Consider the following 20,899-nt stretch of genomic DNA (forward strand, 5'->3'; position numbering starts at 1 on the left):
TTTGGTCGGGATGTAGATTTGGCTATTTTTTTTTCATTAGTCTACCTTCAATTGTAGGCTTAAGATAATATGTAATCTACCCACAGTCTATTCAGCCAGGACACAAGGGGACAGATGGTGCAGTGGCTAAAAAAGAACAGGGGCAGATTGGTTTGGAGCCCGTGTGTTTATGGAATAAAGTCTCATTCACTTACCCCTCTGTTCCCCGGGACAGTTGAGTTAATAGGTGTAGGGTGGGGGCTGGTGAGATGGCTCAGCAGGTAAGAGCACCCTACTGCTCTTCCGAAGGTCCTGAGTTCAAATCCCAGCAACCACATGGTGGCTCACAACCATCCCTAACGAGATCTGACGCCCTCTTCTGGTGTGTCTGAAGACAGCTACAGTGTACTTATGTATAATAAATAAATAAATCTTTTTAAAAAAAATAGGTGTAGGGTGTTTATTATACATGTTAGCAATTATTTCTACCAACTGAAAGTAGACTCCATCGTCTGTTTAAATTCATTCCCCTTAGGAATAAGTAAGTAGCAGGGTTTTTTTTTATTATTATTAATGCAATTTTGGGTGCATCATTGTCTGGATCTTAAATCTTCTCCAAAGGCTACATCTTGAAGGCTTGTTCCCCATCCCTAAGTACTGCCATGAGGTAGGAGAACCTGTAGGAAGTGTTTCTTGTTAAGAGAGAGTTAAATCGCTGTAAACCTGCCCTTGCAAGAGATATTAAGACCCTAGCCACCTCTTTTCTCTTTGTTTCCCATTACCACAAGGCGAATCATTTCTTCTACCACGTGCTCCTTATGCTATGCTGCCTCAGCACAGAACTAAAAGCCATGAAGCCAAAAGATGATGAATGGAAACCTCTGAAACCATGAACCAAGATAAGTCTTTCCTCCTCATAGCTTGACTTTATCAAGTATTTCTTCATGTGACCAAAAGCTTTTTAACACATGATAGAAGCCTACAAGTCAGGGTGGATTCTTGAGTGTAACTGATTCAGAAAGGCAGGTGGGTGAACCTATGAGTAGATAGGCAACAAAAATTGAACTCAGTGAGTTTTTGAGGAAGGGGACATAAAGTTTGGAGGGGGCTTGCGGACTGGATCTGGGAGGAGTTGTGTGGAGGAACAAAGGTAAGAATCAAAATACATTGTATGCAACATTGAAACGCTCAACATGTAATAAAAGAATACTATACTGAAAAAGAATTGTGGTTGAGAACAAAATCAGAAGGAGAAATGGGGGAGGCATTGATTGAGTGTGGTTTGGTGTACACTGTGTGCATGTGTCCTCGTTGCTTTGTCAAAATGCTTAGAGAAAAATATGATGAATGTTCAGTTTTGTGGTTTAATCAAGAGTTCCTCACCCCCACCCAACCCCTACTCCCACACACACACACACACACACACACACACACACACACACTGAAAGTTTTATTGCCAAACTTAACTTTTCACAACAAAATGTTCTATTGTTAAAATGGCTGTCCTAAGAAGACCTCACCAAACTGTCACGTGCCTAATTATCTTGCAGGCGAGCATTGTTTCAGTTTGAATGTTAACAAGTGAAAGCCCTTATCCGGTTCAGGGTGGCCTCTGAGTGTCACTGCTGGGGAAAAGGTGGTGGGAGGACTGGATGATCCTGAATGAGCCATCCTGGAAAACTTGAGAAGCTAAGTGGGGCAGTGGCTGGGTGTTCCTTAGGCCAGAAGTCGAGACGGCAAGAGGACTGAGTCAAGCAGCTAAGTCCCTAACTGCAGAGCTGGCATTTGGCTCAGTCAGTCAGGGGTGGATAGAAAGCTTCGTGCTTTCCTGTGACCGATAGATGGCTGCTGAACCAGAGGACTCATTCCTATGGGATGCAAGGGACAGCAACTCTTTCCTACCTGTGACATTCCAGGTGAGTTTCACCCTGAGAACTGTCACTAGGACTAGAAACATCGTCGTAAGGCCCAGAGTCAGATGAGAATGTGGCAGCCAGTGTTCAACCGTTGTTAAGAATATCTTCTAGTGGACAGCGAAGTGTTATGTGCAGTGTTCATAAACTGTTGAGTCAGCTGTGTCTGCCATTGACCAGATGGAGCCTGGGAGACAATCCCAAAAGCCAAACATGACATTCGGGAGGCTCACTAGGGAATATCTGTAAGGAGGTGGGAGAATCAGGGTTAATCTAGGGGCTGAGCCATAGCAACAGAGACCGCAATGCATCCCATATGTCAGCTCTCAAACAGGTAAGGATTTAAGTTTTCCACCCCCACACTTTGCACTTGGAACAATCCTTGGATATAAACTATCTGGAGGCAGGACATGACTTTGAGTGAAGTAGAGGTTTAGGGTAGGGGTGGGGCGAGAAGTGTGGGAGGAGCCACAGGTACTGAGTGCTACTTGTGTCACATTTTGGTTGGGGGGGGGGCCTGTCACAGTCAAAAAGGAACAGTAACTCACCACTGACCTTAGACCCAAAGGTAGCCACTCAATCCTGCAGGCTCTGTCTCGTCCAAATCAAGGAACCCTCTCTGTATTGCCCAGTTTTGACTCTACTTCACATTCCAGGACTAAAAATTCCTGAGATAACAGATGTAAAAAGTCCTTTTTGTAACTGGGATGGTACTATACCGTTAGTATTAACAGATCAACAATAATTAAGAATTACAACAGCCATATGCACCACTGTGTCTGGAAAACACGGTTTCCTTGATGTTATAAGTCACTTCTGGCTCCTACCATCTTCTCACTCCCTCTTCCATAAAGATCCTTGAGCCTTGGTCCTTGGTGTGTGTGTGTGTGTGTGTGTGTGTGGTGTGTGTGTGTGTGTGTGTGTGTGTGTGTGTGTGTGTGGTGTGTGTGTGTGTGTGTGTGTGTGTGTGTGTGTGTGTGTGTGTGATATGAATGTCCCACTTAGAACTGAGTACTCCCCAGTCTTTTATTCTCTGCACACTATGGGGTAATCTTTGGGTCAACTCTCATTTTACTGCTAGGAAAGAGATGTTCTGAAATTGGTACATTTCAAAGAGTCCTGTATCAGTCCCCCTAGCAGGCCCCTCTGATGTAGAGTCCATAGTTCCTTATATGTGTGGCTCGACTCACTTCTTGAGAGTTCAGCTAGGTTTCTAGAAACTCTATACAGAAGGGGACCTCCCCAGCTCCCTGTTCCTTTACTCACATTGCCTGGTGTGGTTTGTCCTTGTCAAACCTGCCAGGATGCACAGTCAAGTGGAGACTCAGGTCTGATTTCCATCCCCTGCTGGTGCCAACAATTCACTGTGGTCCATAAAAACTCCCCAGTTCCTTCGGAGGAAGCCAGTTATCTGCTAGACTTCCTCTGTTTTCCATGTTGGCATCTCTGCCAAGGACATTATTTTGTCTGGATCCACTGGCTGGACCTCTTTACATCTCAGGGAAGCCACACTAAGCATACCATGGCCCAAGTGCTGGAGGGGGAGCCAGAGTTTGAGCACAGGACCCCCACAAGAAAAAGGGGATCCAGGGATTGGGAACACATTAGATCAGTGGCCAGTATCTTTCTAAGACCAATAGCAATCTCTCAATCACTCTAGAAATCAGTCTTTTAGCAGGGGCAAGGACATGCCAGCCTCCTTAGAATCCCTATTTAATTCATTTCTATGCAGCAGAAAGATGGAAGGAAGGGGGCAAGAAGGATCTCTTTGTCAATGAGGTTCAATGTACAGTAGAATCTGTTCTGGGCCTATTCAGGCCATATAGTAGAGCTGAAATGTCCAGACAATAGCACTCGTAGACAATGAATGCCTCTTGGTCCATGTTCTGTTTTTACAGCTCAATGCCACAGACTAGGTGATTTATAAAGGATAAAGGCTTATTCAGCTCATGGTTCTAGAGACAGGGAATCTAGGGTCTAGGAGCTTTATCAGTGATGGTTTCCTTTGTACTGGGGACTGTGTAGAGTACTGATGGTGTGGGGCACTGCTTAAGAAGGACACACACAAGAAATAGAAAAAAAACCTCAATTATAACATTCATTCTCAAGCAAAGTCATTTGTTTTATATATATCTATATCTATTAACAAATTAATCCATTTGTGAGACCAAAACCCTCATAATCTAATTCTTGTCTTAAAATCCCCACTGGGTTGTTAGTACTGTAAGTCTCTCAGCACTCATATCGGGATAAAATTTCATCATGAGTTTTGGATACAACAAGTTTAAGCACAATGGCAATGGTTAATGTGGTTACTGTTCCAATTGCATGTGTAAATTAGTCATGCTTATTCTCTGGATCTCACATCTAGCTAGGGAATTCTTGCCAATAATTTTGTTTACAACTCAAATTCCTCTCATCTAAGATTCTATCTACCTCCTGACTTCCTTACAAAGACTGTCTTTAAGTTTGATCTTTAAGTTTGATTTTACAGATATCTTGTTACTGTTTTTTGTTTGTTTGTTTGTTTGTTTGTTTGTTTGTTTTGTTCTGTTTGTTTGTTTTTTTTGAGACAGGGTCTCATATAGCCCAGGCTATCCTAGAACTAGCCATTTAGTTGAAGAAGACTTTGAATTTCTGATCCTCCAGTGTCCACCTCCCAAATGTTGAGATTACAGGCAGCACCATCCGTCGCGTGCATCACCGTACCTGGTTTATGCAGTGGTGAGGATCAATACATGGCCTTGGGTATGCCAGAAAAACACTCCACTGAGCTACACGGCTACCCCAGCTCTTCTAGCGGATCCTTCAGCTGATGGTGATTGATTCTTAGATGTTTGCATGCGCTGACATCTCCCTAAACTCACCTGGACAAGCAGAAGGTCATTTCAATCTTGTGACATGTACCGTGTCAACCAGAATAGAGGCTTACCGATCAGAGGTACTCAGAAGAAGTCACTCCCTTTGTGAGAAGGAGCACAAGCTTGGTGGTGTGGGCTCCACCGCCTAGTATTTATTTATTGGCAGAAAGAAAGGTGAAAAGCAATTAACAGGTTATTGATTGTGGAGACTGGCTAAGGGAGTTCTAAGTGAAACAGCCACTGGAACAATATCCCGTCTCAGTGGTGTGAACTTTGACCGTTTCATAACAGATTATCCAGAAAGTCATCCTGGATTTGTTTTCCTATGCTAGGGCCGGATGCCCAACAAAGTCCCCATGAAACCCCCTTTACAGGAGATTTCTCAAGACTAAATAAAAGCGTGGCTTTTTAAATTCTCAAAAGAGGTCCAGCTGTTAGCTTTGGCTAGGGATAAACCCGGAGCTATCTCCAAAAGAGATAGCAAGAAGAGACAAACAATGATGTCATTTGAAATAGCCTTATTTTCATCAAAAGCTAAGTTCAGCTTTCCTTGGGGTGGGGACGTTTTGTTTTGCCTTAGATTTCTCAAAATAATTTTTGCCTTTGTAGGTGATAGAGTTCTTTGTCCATGATCACTGAATGTCTTAGAATCCAGACAATCAACATTGACTGCCCAGCAGCAAAAATGTAGTCTGAGCCCTGCTTCCTGTACTAAATGTGGCTGAGATGGTCTTCTCAGAGTCTATAAGGTCCTAAATTCAAGGATAAGTTAAAGGCTGAACTTTGCTTTCAGGAGAGTTGATAGATCCGTTGCAGAAATCGTCGGATTCTTTTTCCTGACAAGTGAGATACAGGCCATTTCTCAAAATGAGGCGCTCCAGAAAGACCCCCTTGAAGGTCATCTAAGACCTCGCCCTCTCTGCTCCCCTCTTCCCAAGGTACAGCAACAAACAGCTGATCCTCTTGCTAAGATGCAAAGCTGTCACATACAGGTTGTGCAAATTTGCCTTTGGAGGGAAAGGCAACCCAGCCTCTCCACCAATCTTCCCACATGGAGGAGGCTTTTGGGGACGTGGACCCCAGCCAAGTTGGGGCACATCTGTCAAGCCATCCACTTGCAGAGGCGATTCCTCATATGGATATCCCATGCTGCCTAGTGTCCTATGGATAAAAGATGAAGCAAATAGAACTTGAAGCCATTCTCTGCACTTCACTCTGGACTCTACTTCCCTGGGCTTCAGTGTTCTCTTTGTGTTATAATGTGAATATATACCTCAACGTCAGGCATTTCCTTAAGGATTAAGTAGAATAATACTTGTAAAATATTTAATACGATAAGAGTTTAATAATGTCAGCTCACTTGGTTTTGAAAGGCAGACTAATTTTCCATAACATGAGGGTCGCTCTCAGCTGGTAGTAATCTTGGGGCTATTCTGTCCTAGATCTCACTTTCATCAATTATCTCATTTGTACTAACGTTTTAGCTCTACTTTATGAGGGGAATGAAGTATTTAAAAACTCTTCAGAGAGGGCCAAATCTTCTGTAACTCAAATAACAAAGCAATATGTTCTTTACTGTGGAAAATATGTAATAAATCCTTAATCCATGATTTAAATGAATTATTCCCTGGCTTCCACAGGAAAGAGGTTCCTTAGTGGCAAAAGTAGCAGCCCACCAAATGACTCACAATCATGTCATGACTGATTGGAACATGAGTAGAGTCCAATTGCCCCTTGGTTTGTTAAATTACTCTAAATTATCCTGGTTGATTCTTTTGTCAGCTTGACACAAGCTAGTCATTTGGGAAGAAGGAACCTCAATTGAGAAAGACTCTCCCATCAGACTGACCTATTGGGAACCCAGTGGGGTATTTTCTTAATTAATAATAGATGCGGTGGTGCTGCCCCTAGGCAGATGGTCCTTGAATGTATAAGAAAACATGCCACGAGGAGCAAGTCAGTAGGTAGCACTCCTCCACAGCCTCTGTAATCAGGTCCCACATCGAGGTTTCTGCCTTGATTTCCTATCCTTGAATCACAGATTACAAGATGCAAGATGATGAAATAAGCCCTTTCCTCCCGTGGTTGCTTTTGGTCATGGTGCTCTATCACCATAGCAATAGATACCCAAACTAAGACATAAATGTAATCTGTCTCAACTATCTTTACATTCTTTTTTATTCTCTACACAAACAGCATCAAAATCCAAGAAAATGGAAATATGGAAGCTGGAATTTTAATTTGACTTTTAAATACACATCTAAAGAACCTCTTGCTCACCACCTTGTAAAGTCTGTTGCAGGATAGGAAGGTAGGAATTTATAGCCACAAATACATATGATGGCTTCCTGAGAGACAAGGGCCTCAAGGTACTAACTGAACAAACTTTTCCAAGAGCCAATATGCAAGTCTGGGTTTGGGGTGGCAAAAAAAAAAAAAACCAAAACTTTTAAGTGAGTTTTTGAGAGTAGTAGAATATGAAAATGTGCTCAAGCAAACCACCACCATTGAAGAAGCAATGGCTAAGCCCCAGGAGCTATGTTGGACACTATAGACTGAATGCTCCTCCAAGCTCAGAAAGTCTTCAGCGTAGGCAGATGTTCCCAGATGTGCTGAGGAAATCAACTCAGGGTACAGCAGCAAGTGACCAACTCAGGAGCAGACATAAACCCCATCTACTCATCCACCTAAGTAGATAGATAGCCATCAGAGCAAAGAGAAAACAGGGCGAGGCAAAGGGGCAAAGGACTATCGTGGAAGAGAGAGAATGAGGGTGGGAGGGTTGTGAACACGTTCTTTGCAACCTCCTCTGAGCTAGCTCTCTCTTTGTAACACCCTCTGAGCTAGCTCTGTCTGGTCAACACCACTTATCTCTTGTCTCCCCACAGAACTATTAGCTGTTAAATGCTTAGCTTAGGCTGCAATTTGTGAGGTATCTTGCTGTCACTCTGAAGGAGTGTGTGGCTCCCTGAGCAAGAAGACTGGACAGAGCCCAGCATGGGCACCTGCAGGAAAAGAACATGTTCAGACATATGCTTTCATTTTCCCAGAAGCAACTGATTGGAGGAGGGATTAGAGACCCAGGTACAGCCACTGTTATAGGCCAGGCTACATGTTGGTGACAGCCAGACGAAGGCAGTGATGTCTAAACAGAAAACAGGTAGAGAGAAGGCAAGAAACCATGATGAGTCCAAGTTGACAGGCAGTCCCTTAGCAAAGTGCTCATGAGTTCCTTTCCCTTGGAAGACCTTAAGGGAGGCACCAATTTTCCAATGTCATAATTCCACAGCAAACATAAAGATGACACGGTGTCCAGAAGAAGACACCGGCACATGTCCCTTCCATACTGCACATGAAATTCACCTCGGATTCAATGGCTAATACATGGCTGCTATTGATTCATTTGTTTGTTTATAGTTAGGCAACAGAACCCAGGGCTGTATTCACGTAAAACTCAAGCTAAATGCCCTTGGGGCTAGAGCCCAATTATAGCCACGTCCCTACTTTCTGTAAAGCCGACTTCAGGACCTCTAGCTTTGTACAACCATAAATGGGTCATAAGGTGTAGGAATCCAATTCGGACAGTGGTTTTGTCTTCTGCTTACCTCCTGACAGGGGGACTTCCCAGAAGAAGATCAAGAGGAACTCTTCTACCTGCTTTAGATTGTTAGATCCTATTACTACAAAAACCTTGCAGTTCCTGTGTGGACAAGGATGGTCTCTCTGATCAATGAAACAGGAAATTGAACAGCCTAAGAAGTAGCTGAAATATCCATGAATCTCTGGCCACAGCAGAATACATTTGCAGTTCAACGCTGAAACATTGGCCTTGAGGTTATGAAGAAAAAAAAATCTCTTCAAAATATCCCCCAAAGTAGTAAACTAAGAAACTTGAAGGGTCTGCATCGTTCTGGGTGCTCCAGGATATACAGAACTGTAGCCTGGGTTTCTGTTTCGTTCACTTCTGCTGGATCCATTTATCGTGCCTGGCTCATGGGAAAACAAGCCTCCGTGAAGTATTTGCTCCCTAAAAAGAGCAAGAGTTCAAGTAAGTCCCAAGGCTGTAGGATGCTAGCAACAGCCCACTGGAGCCCAAGTCGCTCCAAATGAATGATGAAGGGCCATAACACAGAGCAGTAGGCAATAACTTGAAAATCAAGAAACATGACAACTGTGGATGCTATTGCTGAGGACCACTGAGAACATGCTAGTCTATGTAGCTACTCTATACTATAGCATTTGATGGATAGAACCAACTAGAAGCTGGGTTTTTTATCTTTATGTTGGTTTGATTTAGAGAAATACTGAGTGCTATGTGTGGATTCGGTCAAGGTGTTTTCAGATTAACGGCCCCTCGGTGGGCTCCTGGCTGCCTGTGATCTTCTATGAGATTGTGGTCCTCTTTAGCCACTCTTCACAGTAAAGTGAGCACATTTCTAAAGATCTGCTTAATCATAACTCAGCTAAAAGGATCTTTCTGTGTTGTTCCTTTGCTAAGTAGTTAGTTCTGGTTGAATGTCGCAGGCATGGGGAGGAAGAAGGTTGCCTCTGAGGAGATATGGAGGAGCCAAGGCTCTGAAAGCCCCACCCAGGCTCAGGTTGGAGGGAACCCTACTGGCCTTTGCATGTTTCTCCTCCAAATCTTCTAAAGCTAAAAATGGGGTAATTTCTCCCCCTTAATTTGGATTTGTCCCTGCTTCCCCAGGGCATCAAAAGCTCACTGGTGGAAATATGACAGTATTTATCTGGCTTAAACTACTGATCACAGTCATGTTTTGGAAGTCTTAAGATGCCTCCCAGGATCCTTCTAAGCTCATGAGGAGCTCTTGGCTGTGTGATTGAGTGTGGGGACACCGGTGACACTCAGTGCACAAAGAGCACGAGCTTTTCTTGTCACCTTCCATGTGATCCTTTCCAGGTCCCTCCTTGTTACCTTAGTGACCTCCTTGTTACTTACTTAGTTGCCTCACTGCAGATCTGAGCTGGGCCACCTGTCCTTCCCTGCCTGCCCTTCTCAGAGCTATGCTGACCTCTTGCCCCAGACATGGCCTCAGTGAAGTATAGCCATGAGGAATGATGCTACAGCTGTCCATTACTGAGAGCCACACAAAGGCCCCTAGATGTTTCAATACCTCATCTCCACAGTGGATGGCATGTGTTCGAGGGTGTCTTGGGGAAAAAGGACCAATGCCCAAGAATTATACTCCATCTCCCTCAGATGTTGGCCTTTATCCTCCATCTAAGTTTGAGCCAAGAATTCTTCATGCCTTCTGGGTGACTCTTGTTGCCCAGCTGGCCACCAGACATAGCTGGAAACAAGGGTGTGTAACCTAGGCCTTGGTTTAGATTCCCCCAGGTCACCTATCAGGAAAGAATTCTTTAGATAGAAATGAAACAAGCCTGATACCATAATGTAAAACATAATATAGTGGAAGATGCAAAAGCAATGCTCTTATGTTTATGGATATCACTGACATTAACAAAGGAAACTTTGCATTGGCAATGGAATGTCAACAAACCGTGTTAGTCAGCTTTGCAGAACTATAACAAAATACCTGAAACACTCAGTTTTTGCAGAACTATAACAAAATACCTGAAATACTCAGCTTAAAAATAGAAAAGAGTTATTTTAGCTCATAGTGTCAGAGGCTTGTTTTGGTTCATGTGATCAACTGCCCCTGTTGCTGTGTCCCTGTGAGGCAAGTGCATCCTGACAGGGAGGACATTATGGGGCAACACGAGCCTCCTGGAGTCTGAAGAAGCAGAGAGAGAGAGAGAGAGAGAGAGAGAGAGAGAGAGAGAGAGAGAAGTCGCTGGATTCTCGACGTCTCTTTCAAGGGCATGCCCTCAATTTTCTAACTTGTAGAAGGTCCGGGCATGTAGAGTCCTCCACCTTCCAACAGTGTCACAGACTAGGGACTAAGACTTTAACACTAAATCATTTAGGGGGACATTCAAGATTCTAAGTATAGGGGCTGGAGAGACGGCTCAGTGGTTAAGAGCACTGACTGCTCTTCCGGAGGTTGTGAGTTCAAGTCCCAGCAACCACATGGTGGTACACAACCATCTGTAATGGGACCCCATGCCCTCTTCTGGTGTGTCTGAAGACAGATACGGTGTACTACACATATACATAAAATAAATAATTCTTTTCTTAAAGAAAGATTTTAATTGTAGCTGGAACTAGAGCATTGGTATGTATCTATTTATTCCTATCTCCTTCAAACATAGCTTAACTTCAAAATACTATAATATGCAGGCACCAAACAAATGGTAAAGCTGGTAAGGGTACCTGCTGCCAAGCCTGAGTTCAGTCCCTAAGCCCCACAAGATGGAAAGAATGAACCAACTCCTGGAAGTTCTTCTCTCTCTCTCTCTCTCTCTCTCTCTCTCTCTCTCTCTCTCTCTCTCCCTCTCCCTCTCTCCCTCCCTCCCTCTCCTTCTCTCTCTCCCTCCCTCCCTCTCCCTCTCTCTCTCCCTCCCTCTCTCTCCTTCTCTCTCTCCCCCTCTCTCTCTCCCTCCCTCTCCCTCTCTCTCTTTCTCTCTCTCTCTCCCTCCCTCCCTCTTTCTCTCTATTAAATACTTTAAAAACTAAATATTGCAGTTGCAATTAAGACTCTGATTATGAAATAAGATTCACCATATACAAGTTGTGTGAATATCCAGTCACTTATTTCCTTAGAACCTGTTTTCTCATTTGCAAATTTGGGTTCATGTAGAAGCTTACTTCCCTAATGACTGTCAACATTACATGAAATAATGCAGAGACGTGGTACCCTGGAGAGAGAACGAATCTGCTGGGCATCTAACCTTGTGCATATACAATGCGTGATTTCTCCATCTGCCATCCTAGCACTCCGGTGGCTGGAGCTAGAGAATCGCAAGTTATATGCATAAGTTATAACACCCTCCTACAAAAGATATTTATTTATATTTTGATACAGATGTTCAACAGTGCCTTCATACGCCCATCAGTTGATGGTGAAAGCATTTATATCAAAGCTGACTGCTATTTTAAACAAACTGGAATCAAATCTTGGTATGAGTGACATTTCTAGCTTTTCCCACTAGGACATAAATAGCCCAGATTCTCACGAATAGCATCAGTTTTTGAAGATAAACTTTTAGCTGTCTGTGCAGCCCAGAGCAGCCCCTCTCAAATCCTTCTGAGAATGCTCTGACTTGCCGCAGAACTAACCCACGCTGTGTTTGCTGTTCAAGCCAGATTATTACCAGGCAGTTGGAGGGGTCAAATTCCCACAGGCAATTTTCTATAAAAATCCCAAGTAATTGAAATGGGAGGAAGGTACCCAGTAAAAGTCAGGATGAATAATTTAGCACAGTAGCTGTCTACAGCCTCTGAGGTAACATGATTGAGGCATTTTATTAGAGGCCACCCTAAGCAGCTCCTGTCTCCCCAACCTCCTGGCTTCAGCCCACCCATCTCATTGGGAGGATGGCTTAATAAGAAGCCAGAGGGCTCAGTTCTTAACCCTTCTTGGATACCTGAACAGCCATTGAAGGTTCACATCTTTTTTTTCTCTCTCTCTCTTCTTCGTGAATAGTGGCGTTGTTCTTGATTTCTTCTTAATTGACCCCATTAAGTCACAGAATGACTGCTTGCTGATCTTTAACACAGGATGCTATGTCCCTTTCCCGCCACCATAGAACTATCCAGGGGTAGATTCATTTACTACGGATGAGAGCTAACTGCTATTTTAGAAACATAGGCTCAAGTCTCAGCTAAGAATGGCATTTAAAAATGTTTTCCCACGACTATGTCACTAGATCAAAATTTCCACAAATAAAATGCCTTCTAGGTCTACTTAGGACTAGCCACAAATGGTAGAAACCCAACTCCCTAGACTCAAACAAGAAACTGTGACTTTATCATGCTGGAAAGAACACAGTCACTCACCGCAATGAACGGAAGTCCAGGTTAGAGTCAAGTTCTCTGGATATGGTGTCTGTGAAGCAATGACCAAGGTCAGAGTCTGGGTCTCAGGGTCCCTGGAGACAGATAGGCAGAAATAAACATGCAATGACAGGAAGAGGAGGTTGGGTGAAATATTGCTGTAGCAATCACGTAAAATAAGGGGAACTTTTGGAAATTCTGTGGGCTACTCCAATTACCTCCATGCTGCAGTTATTTAAAGGGCTCATTAGTGGTATAAACCGTCCAGCCAACTCATACTATGGACTGAATTGTACAGCCTCTCTCCACATTCCAATGTGACTGTCTCGGGAGCGAGGACCTTGGAAAACATAATTTTAATTTAATGAGGTAATAAAAAAAAGTGAGTCTCCAATTCAGTATGACTAGATCACAGGGGTGTATGCTCATAGAGGGGTACCCCCTGCAGACACAGTAAGGACGGTAAACCAAACCTTCGACACCCAGGTCTTGTTCTTCTAAGTTCCAGAACTCTGAAAAAAAATTTCTATTTTTAGAGGCACACAGTTTGTGTTATTTTGTTATGTTTGCCCAAGATGGTAATACATTAACCTACTTCTAACTTTTTTAAAGACAGAGGTTCCCTGTGTGGCCCAGACTGGCCTAGAACTCACTATGCAGCACTGTGATACTGTCTCACAGCCTCTCAAGTGCTGGGGTTATAGGTGTGCACAGCTGTGCCAGGCTACCCCTTCTTCTCTACCTTTCCTTATCCTCTACCTCAGGACAGTTTTGGGGGTTTTGTTGTTATTGTTGTTTGTTTTTAAGAAGTAGGAGAGTTTAATGTTCACTTACAGTGTCAGGAGATATGGCCTACTATTGGGAAAGACATGGCTTCCAGCCTCTCCATGGTAAGAGAAGTGTGTAGCTGGGACACTTCACCTTATACCATTACAGAACAGAAAGCCTAAAATGGACAGGGAGTGGGGTTGGTTATAAAATCTCAAGGCTTGTGCCCAGTGATCCACTTTCTCTGGTGAGGTGTCACCTCTTCAAGGCCCCACAACTTTCCAAATAGAGCCATCTGTGTCAGGACCAAAGTGTTTAAGCACAGGGCCCTTAACAGGACATCTCACATTCCAACCATAACATTCCACTCCCCAGCCCCAGAGGCTCGAAGCTATCTTAAGATGCAAATACATTCAGTTCAACCTCCAAGGTCCACGCTCTTTAACAGAGTTGAAAATTCCACTGTGTCATTTGTTAAAAAACGTCCCATCACTTAAAAATTCCAGTGTGCCTTCTGATAGTCAAGACAATTTCTGAACTGTGAGCCCAATTTGAAGGGACATAGTCCCTTATGCAGGGGGAGGCATGGCAGCAGGCTGCTCCGTGGTGGCAGCAGTGTGCAGCTGGTACTCCTAGCCTCACATCTTGGCAGAAGGAGGAAGCAGTGGAACATGTCTGTTCTCATGTCAGATGTCTGGTCTTTGTTCTCCGACTGTCTGTCTGCATTGCTCTCTATCTGGAAGGATGAGCCATAGCAGTGGGTTACACACACACACACACACACACACACACACACACACACACACACACACACGCTTCCTTCTGGATTGATTTGGCCAGAAGAAAAGAGAAAATGCTATTGATATATTTATTCCCTTGACTCATTTCCCATAAAGCTGGCTGGGGCTGGGGCTGAAGTCCATTCTCTCTCTGGGCAGCTTCCATGTTAGTCTCTATTGATCCTGCACACCAGTTACTCGGTGACTACACCTTGGCCAACTCATCGACGGTGACAGCTGCTTCCCTGACCAAAAGTGCCTTACTCTATGAAACAGATGAAGCCAAATGAAGGAAAAATTTCTCTTCTGTTCTTTATCTAGAAAAACAGAAATCACAAGTGGGTTATACAAAGTCTATTGCACCCCAACACATAAAGCACTTGTCACATGAGAGTTGATTTAATTTTAATGGCTGACACTAAAAATCACCTACATAAACAACAGCATTACAGACAATTATATCACCTTTGGGGTGGCCTTTCATCTCTGCTTCCTCTTCATGTTTTCCTTGGAAGGTTTGAGGTCATTTGCCATCATGGCCCAATGAACTGATACTTGTCTGGGCCTGGGGCCTTTCACTATTCAGGGTTAGAGTGTGCACCATGATTGGCAGTGGGCCAACAAGTAGCAAATTAAGAGATGCATCACTCTTTCGACATTGGATTTGCATTCATTATGCGTTGCTTATAGAGGGAGTTATATAAAGTGTTATGTCCTTTGATAGCTACTAACATGCACGTCCTTTTACTTAATATCCTTGACACATCTTCTAAATTATAAGTGAGGGTGTTTCCTCTGATGTATGCCATCCCCGGAAGCTTCTGTATGGTGGTATGAATTGATCTCTTGGAGAAGCAGTGCAAATCCTAAACATTCAAGGTTCTCATTCCTGTTCCGAGTGACCTCCCTTCTCTCTAGACGCTTACACTCATCCACTCTATGCCAGAGGGAAACTGCCATTTATCCAATGCCCACTAGTACCACGTGTTTTGCATTATTTTATTTTCAACCTCGTGGGAAGAAGCAGTATTCATGATCGCATTTGAGTAGCCAGAGAAAGCAACTTGTCTCAGCAGGTGAAGCGGAACATGATGTGCCCAGTAAGAGGTAAAGAAGGTTTTAGAAATTTCCCCCCAAAAATTAGTCCAGCCAGCGGTCCTCCGCTGCTGCCTGCCACACTGCACTGAGTCTCTCCCATTGCTGTCTTCACCTGGATCCAGATGCTAACCCTAAAGTGCTACCCATAATCCTCCACTTCCCTATATGAGGTCTCTTACCTGCCATTTTCCCAACTGGGGTCACAGCTATTAACAGTAAAACAGAATGTGAACCAATGTCATCTGCGTTTTCCTGTGAGGTGTCACGGGCTAGTGTGTGGTAAACTTTTGTCTCCTAGACTAGAACTTTGGAGAGAGGGAACCCTATTTTTCCATGTCCCTGCGACTTCTGTCCCCAGAATCTTCGTGTGCACTGGACATCTTCAGGAAGCCAGTGACTGGGTGGAAGTATAAAAGAACTGGAGTCATGGCTGATTTTGCCTGTGAAGAAGTTCACTGCGACAAAATGACAAGGCACAGGTCAGGGAAGACACCCAGGGCCCAGCAGCCACTTGGCCCATCCACAGCTAGAGCCACTACAGTGTCCACATATGTGGTGGACAGATGGGAGAGAAAGAGACGTGGGGCAGCTTGAGGATTATGAAGAGAGAGGGAACTGGAGAATTAAGGGTGGAAAGGGACAGCCTGTTGTGAGTAGCCTGCCCTGCCACCTGAGGCCATACTATTCCTGAGGACCATGTCTGGGTCCATGATCATGCAGCAGCAGGAGTCTGGGTCAATGTCATTGCTCATATTACCACTAAAGACCATGTGGACATCCCTGGACTGGGTTGCCATGGGGGACCATGTTGATATCCAAAGGCTGTGACAAGCTGGCCCCACCCCTCACTGGGCTGTGGCACTCTGAAGAGCTGGTCCTACCTCTCACTAACTGCAACCCTCGGGAGAGCATACACTGCACCTCACCTGGGCAGCCCAGTAGACCTGGCCCTGGTGGTGGGAGCATGGCGGAGTGGGCCACAAGGATGTGAGCAAGGAAAAGCCTGCCCTGCCCCTTGCCAGCCGCAGCACTGAGTGAGCGAGCCAGGGTAGTACTGGAGAACTGACTTTGGTGGTGTGGGTACGGCAGGGCTGCTGGGCTGAGCAACTCAGCTACCACTCAAGCTAAGATCCAGGGTTGTGAGTTGGCCCACCCCCAACATCTACCTCATCTATGAATTGCTAGAGTGTGTGAAAGGGAACCTGCTGCAGGATCTCTGAGACACAGGGCAACAACAGGCTATCCAAGAGATGCTATGGCAGAAGTCAGAGGCCTCAAAGCAGACCAATGTCTCATTGCAATGAGCATTTGCAAGTAAAGATGTGTGGACAAAAGGGTGCACTGCGGGACGCATACACTACAGCTTCCACAACGAGATGTTTTTAGTGTTTGGTTTATTTTTTTATTTTCTTTCGGGGCGGGGGGGGGGGGTCCAAGGGTAGAGAGGGCTGATAAGATTGGGATTGGGATATGTGATGTTTTTCAAAGAAATATTTTCTAGAAAAACAACAAAAAGCCTGTTTTCCTTGCTATCCCCCACCCCCAAGGAACTGAATGGGAGATGTAAGAGCCACCAGTGACAAATGTATCTGCACTGGAGACTTCACATGGCTGTGTTCATCAGGCCTTTATGTGCTTCAGAGGAAAGCAGTTGTCTGGGTCAGGGATTCATCTGTGGGAAGGCTCAGAGCTGGAGGGTGGGAAGGAAGCCTGTGACCCTGTGAGTCCACTGATGAAGAACAGAAGTGACGTGCTGTGGTTTGTCCTTGCTGCTGAGCTTCTTAGAAGGGCGCTTTGGCAGGGTACTTTACTCTCTCTCATTCTAGGACTCCATATTTAGCTCTCAATATGAAGTATCATGTTAGTCTCTAAGGAACTTGGGAAATGGGGATTACTTACATCTGAGACTGAGCGATAAAAACCAGCACAATGTCACTTGAAGGGCCCTGGAAAGACTTCTACCAGAAAGCTATTAGATCGGCTCATCCCAGAACAGCAAGAGATCCCCATATTTCCTCTTGGGGCAGCCAAGGCCTGGCTAAATTCTTCATATGTTTTCTAGGAAAAAAAAAATGTGATGCTATATTTCCACAGGGTTTCCATGTTTCTGCAGTCAAAATGTGTTTTATAATCAGTATGAATAGTTACATAACAGCAGCCTTTTTACCTGCATCCCCTTCCCAATTAGATTGTTAATAACTAGCTGAAAATTCATTTAGAAAACTTGTCGACACCAAACAGACACCTGGGTCCCATAAGATCCAGTACCACTGTAAGAGGCCTGAATGTCACAAGGAGTTTGCATTTGACATGAACACTCCAAGTCAGAACAGATGGCACAGCTTCAGTTTCCACTGTCAGGAAATGAGGTCTTCATGGACATTCATGGTGTGGATTTATGGTTACGTTCTATGGAGACTGCTCATGTTGGCATATGCTCTGGGGAGTGACAGAACCCTGAGAACTGTGACAGTCATGGGTCATGTTTTCTGACTTCAGGAGTGCTATGTTCAATTCTCCAAAAGGCTGGCATTTCTACACTCAAAATCCATCTCATAGGTGCCTGCCACCTGTAGTGGTCCCAAAATACCCACTCTAGCCGGTCTCAAACTATGACTTGTGGCAGAGGTGGCACCCAAAATACCCACTCTAGATGGTCTCAAACTATGACTTGTGGCAGAGGTGGCATATGCAAATGACAGCCATGGAGGAATTATTAAGCCAAGACTCTTAAGTGTCTCTTCCGTGAAGATTTCTGTTTTAGTTTCATTTCTGATTACTGTGATAAAACCCCTGACAAAAGTGACTTAAGAGAGAAAGGGTTTATTTGTTTATTTGTTCCAGGGTACAGTCCATCATTGTGGGGAAGTCAGCACAGCAGAAACTTAAAGCAGCCAGGTACATTGCATCCATAGTCAAGAGCAGTGAGAAGTGAATCAATGCATACATACATACAAGGGCTCACTTCAATTTCTTCACTCTTATATACTTCAGGATTCTCTGCCTAGGACTGGTGGCACGCACAGTGGGCAATGTCTTCCCACATCAATTAAGATAATCAAGGTAACACCCTCTAGGCACACTCAAATTAAGTCTCCCTCCTGAGAGACTCTAGATTTGTCAAATTGACAGCACTAACCACCACAATCATGGTCCAGATATATCGCTCCTGGGTATATTTCCTAAGGGATCTAGGTCAGCATACCACAGAGATCCCTACATGTCTGTGTTTATTACATTATTCACATTAGCCAAGATATGGAATCAGCCCACCTACCAACAGATGAGAAGATAAAAAAAATGTGGTACACATATACAATGGGAGTATTATTCATCCATAAATAACAACAAAATTACATCATTTTCAAGAAGATAGAAAACATGGAGATCATTTATGTTAAGCAGCATAAGCAAGACTCAGAGAAACTGATGTCCCATGGTTTCTTTCATACATGCAATCTAGATTTTAAACAGAAAGACATGAAAATAGGAAGGGACTGTTTGAGAAATGGAAAGGAACCAGAAAGGAGGGGGCTGGAGTGAGAGAGTGATACAGAGGGGAGGAGTACGATCAAAATGTATCTTTGTGTCCATAAAAATGTCTTTAAAAATCCCAAGCTGATCAAAACACCCATGGAAGGAGTTACAGAGACAAAGTTTGGAGCTGAGACAAAAGGATGGACCATCTAGAGACTGCAATACCCGGGGATTCATCCCATAATCAGCCTCCAAACAATGACACCATTGCATACACTAGCAAGATTTTGCTGAAAGGACCCTGATATAGCTGTCTCTTGTGAGACTAGGCCAGGGCCTAGCAAGCACAGAAGTGGATGCTCACAGTCAGCTAGTGGATGGATCACAGGGCCCCCAATGGAGGAGCTAGAGAAAGTACCCAAGGAGCTAAAGGGATCTGCAACCCTATAGGTGGAACAACAATATGAACTAACCAATACCCCCTGGAGCTCGTGTCTCTAGCTGCATATGAATCAGAAGATGGCCTAGTCGGCCATCAGTGGAAAGAGAGGCCCATTGGTCGTGCAAACTTTATATGCCTCAATACAGGGGAACGCCAGGGCCAAGAAGTGGGAGTGGGTGGGTAGGGGAGTGGGTGGGGGAGGGTATGGGGGACTTTTGGGATAGCATTGGAAATGTAAATGAAGAAAATACCTAATTTTAAAAAATCCCAAGCTATTTTGTAGAATTAATATACCCTTAAAACGTACATAAAAATTAAATCAGAGGAATCAGAGGGCAACCACCAAGGGTTTTAGACTGAAGGATTCAAGCCATAGGTCAGGGAATGGTAATTGCTCTCTATGAGTCTAGAAAGTAACATAGTGGTGTGCTCCACTGGGGAGGCCAAGGCATTAGCTTTAAGACTACTAGAGGATGAGTCAATGGTAGGTGAGAGACATCACAAACCAGCCGAGATGCATTTACTTACAACATATCTCTCTTGGGGAAGCAATTGTAATCAAGAGGAGAGAAGCAAGCTGAGACTGAGAGACTTCTCCACACCCATAAAGCAAAAGAAGGTTATGGGACTATCATCAAGTAGAAGACAAAAGAAAGGCTGAAGCTGAAGGAGCAGATAGATACAGGATGGTTCCAAATAAGTCATCCATTTCATTCTGGATTAGAGGGTGGCCTGGAAATCCACCACAACAGCTGTTAATTCAACCATTGTTCTCCAAAGAAAAGACCAGACAATGTAGAAGAAGACTGAGTATCTGATAAGGCAGCTGCTGAAGTATTGAGATCAGTCTAGCAAGGGATTAGTTTTCCTCTATTAACGTTTGCCCACTCTACAATTTAGAATGCTAATGTGCCTGGGAGGTCAAGTTGTTCTACTGGGAGATAGATGAAGAGCTAACTAGTAAAGCAATTCTAATTAATATACTCTGATAATATACCAGAGTAACTGTATGCAAACGACTCCTTTGGATATTCTTCTATACATGCTTGAAAACATGTCCGAGAAAGAAACTATCAGAAGCTCTGTTCTTGGCCAAGACATAAGCAATGTTTGTAAATCCCATTCCATTGCCCTGTAGAGCATCCAACAGAACAGACTGTGACCCACCTGGAGGTCCTGCTGAATCGCTTGCTCAGGCTCTTCCTCGTTGCTTCCAGAACAAGGAAGCAACATATTCGGCCATGGTAAGCTATTCAATGTTTTCGCAATTCTCACTCTAGATGAAAGCTTATGTAAAGAGTTGGTACACACTAATACTATGTCACTGTAATGTGGCAATGTTTTAAAATAGTGGTGCTTGTTTCTTTTCTTTTTTCTTTTTTTCCCCTCGGTTTAATGGAAGTAGCCAACCTCTTGACATGTAAGTAGTTTGGCAGGATGCAGCAAACAATACCTTTGAGAGTCTTAGTCTTTTGAGAATTAATATCATCATAGAAATAATTCCTATCTTAAGAGATAGGAAGTATTTCAATAAAGGAAGAGAGATGTCTCCTAGGTGACCAGGGAACCAAAAGAGAAGGAATATTTATGAACAAATATGTGTCCGTTGCATTGATATGTAAACAGATATGTAATTGTTGCTGGTAAACTTCAAATTAATTAAGTGC

The 20,899-nt window shown here is 43.9% G+C and overlaps 2 long non-coding RNA genes across 4 annotated transcripts in view; both read right to left on the reverse strand.

Annotated features, from left to right (window-relative positions):
- Nucleotides 1–16,643, reverse strand: part of Gm34471 — a 33,714-nt gene extending 17,071 nt beyond the window's left edge. For all 3 annotated transcript variants that reach the window (XR_003950669.1, XR_003950670.1, XR_873980.2), the window contains exons 1-2: nt 12,887–16,643; nt 12,672–12,763 (exon numbers count right to left, since the gene is read on the reverse strand). This is a non-coding gene — a long non-coding RNA (predicted gene, 34471). The remainder of the gene's footprint in view (nt 1–12,671; nt 12,764–12,886) is intronic.
- Gm34528 lies at nt 1,431–5,114 on the reverse strand. Its single transcript, XR_382932.2, has 3 exons — nt 4,602–5,114; nt 2,448–2,560; nt 1,431–2,135 (listed from the first exon to the last, which is right to left on the reverse strand). It is a non-coding gene; the product is annotated as a predicted gene, 34528 (long non-coding RNA).
- Nucleotides 16,644–20,899: the final 4,256 nt, after the last annotated feature.

The sequence above is a fragment of the Mus musculus genome, chromosome 13 (genome assembly GCF_000001635.26).
Source record: "Mus musculus strain C57BL/6J chromosome 13, GRCm38.p6 C57BL/6J".
Lineage (NCBI taxonomy): Eukaryota > Metazoa > Chordata > Mammalia > Rodentia > Muridae > Mus > Mus musculus.